This window comes from Eumetopias jubatus, unplaced genomic scaffold (genome assembly GCF_037043125.1).
Source record: "Eumetopias jubatus isolate StellerSeaLion01/CBP00866 unplaced genomic scaffold, mEumJub1_p1.0 scaffold_7, whole genome shotgun sequence".
Classification (NCBI taxonomy): Eukaryota; Metazoa; Chordata; class Mammalia; order Carnivora; family Otariidae; genus Eumetopias; species Eumetopias jubatus.
The window spans coordinates 70,845,975-70,848,219 of NW_028274813.1; the positions used below are offsets into that span (position 1 = coordinate 70,845,975).

At 41.6% G+C, this 2,245-nt stretch overlaps 1 pseudogene; it reads right to left on the minus strand.

Moving 5' to 3' along the window:
* Window positions 1-451: 451 nt before the first annotated feature.
* LOC114218000 (U6 spliceosomal RNA) lies at window positions 452-551 on the minus strand (annotated as a pseudogene).
* Window positions 552-2,245: the final 1,694 nt, after the last annotated feature.

Sequence of the window (2,245 nt, forward strand, 5' to 3'; positions counted from 1 at the left end):
CTTGCATCTATGATGAATTGTTGGACAAGTCAAAGAAACAGATTTCTACTTAATATCACATGACCAGAAATTCTTCCCTGTGAGTTACAGCACCTTCCTCCACGCCATCATTGGAAGTATTCACATGTAAGGAAGATCTTTATGGTTCGGGATGCCATAGACGGGGTTACAGACTACCTCCAAGGGGCTCGGCCACTCTGGTTCTCTTATGCGGACTCAGAACTCGAGGGTTACAATTCCAATCACAGAGTACTTATTTTAAAAAGTCACATTTTTTTTGGACACTGGCTGAAAGAGAACTTTTTATTACTTTTATGTACAGAAAATTCAACAGTGCCCACTTAGCCCAGTTTGGTGGCCAGTTCTTCAGCCTTTGCTTTTTCCAACTTGGCAATGCAAGCCACCGACTTTGGACCCAGGACATTGCCTCCCCAGTGGCAGCATATCTCATAAAAATATGGAACGCTTCATGGATCTGCATATCATCCTTGCGCAGGGGCCACGCTAATCTCTATAACGTTCCAGTTTTAATATATCTGCTGCCAAAGCAAGCCCAAAAGTCACACTTTTAGAAGTTCAAATAAATATAATCAGTTTGAAAGTCAAGTATCCTGCTTGAGTAAACAAATTTGGAGTAAACACTGTAGGAACATCTAAAATGTGAAGAAATGATGAGTACGAGAATTCTTATAATTAAGTAGGTTAACTGCCTGAATAAAATTCAGTGTGAATGTGTAGGATAGTAATCAGTAGAATGTGGAGTTATAAAAAGCAGTGAGATGAGACGACCCATGCTAGTTCCTCCAGAAAGAGATAATCAGTCATGTAGAGGAAACGGAACGATAGAGTCCGGACTACGCTGACCACACTGTTCTCCACGGCAGACCCTCCTTCAGGATGGGAGAGCAGGCTGCACCTTCCTTCTACGTTGTGGGCAGGAAGTAGTGGGAGATTTATAAGCCCCAACCAAAAAGAACCTCCCTTTCCTACTTAGTAATGTCTGAAATAATTCTGCCAGGGTCACCCTGGAGGAAGAGTAAGGAGAGGAGGAAGAATGAAGACCAGAAATGCCAAGATAACTTCTGTTTTAACATGTTCGGACCTCTGCTCCCTTTGATGGCAATGACACTTCAGGAGGTCGGAGGTGGGCTTATCCACTGAGCTATGCCCTAAATGGACAGACACTGGGGATGGTCTGTTTCTGAACAATTGTGGGCAAATATAGACCATAGCAAAAACAGAACTGTCACCAAAATACTATTCTTTCCTTGTTGCGTGTTATGTTTCCTACTCCTGAAAAGCTCTCCCATGAAGTGGACTTGCCATCCCCGGGTGGTCACTCTCCCATCTGCAGAGGCCGTCCTCCTCTCTCGTGGTCCTGGCCTTCTTTGTTCCTTGTGCCCTTGAAACAAGAACGGCTCAAGAGGGAATAATTTAATTCCAGCGCCCTCTGCTGGCCCTGCAGAAGGGCAAGCCATCTTAAACTAGATCAGTAGTTGCCAAATTTCTCACTACCAGGAAGACATTTTATTATTTTATTAACCCCAGAGGACCCCCCCAACATACACACACACACATTTTGAAGCTGATCTTTTAGGAAAATTCCACCTGTTTAGTAATTATTGACTTATTTACCAATTTTCATGTATCAAAGTCATGGGAAACTGTCAATCAGAACCTGTAATCAACATGTAATCACAAAGTATACGACACAAAGGTTATTTCTTTTTTTTTATTTATTAACATATAATGTGTTATTTGTTTCAGGGGTATAGGTCTGTGATTCATCAGTCTTACACAATTCACAGAGCTCACCATAGGAGGTTATTTATTTCTAATCACACATAAACATTCACCTTTTACCTAGCCTGTAAACCTTACTGCAGGTAAGTGTGCAATTTCTGTGAGGCTTTTTAACATACTGCAAATAACTTAAGGATCTGGTTCCTACCTGGAGATCCAAGGGCCCCAGGCTTGGAACCACCAAGTTAGAATAACTCAGCATCTAAACAATAGCTAAAACCTGAGGACTGAGAAATTCTTAATTTACTAGTGAGCACTTCTGGATGATGGCTGAATGTTTTCTGCCACTTGGATATAATTCTTCAAATTACTTTGGTCTGTTAACTCGTCATATAGTGACCTGAAAGGTTAATAGAGCATTCAGAGTTGTACATATCCAAACTGAGCTTTCGGGTACCAATTAGTGTTAGCAATGAGTAGCTGGACAGGAGTAGCAATGATA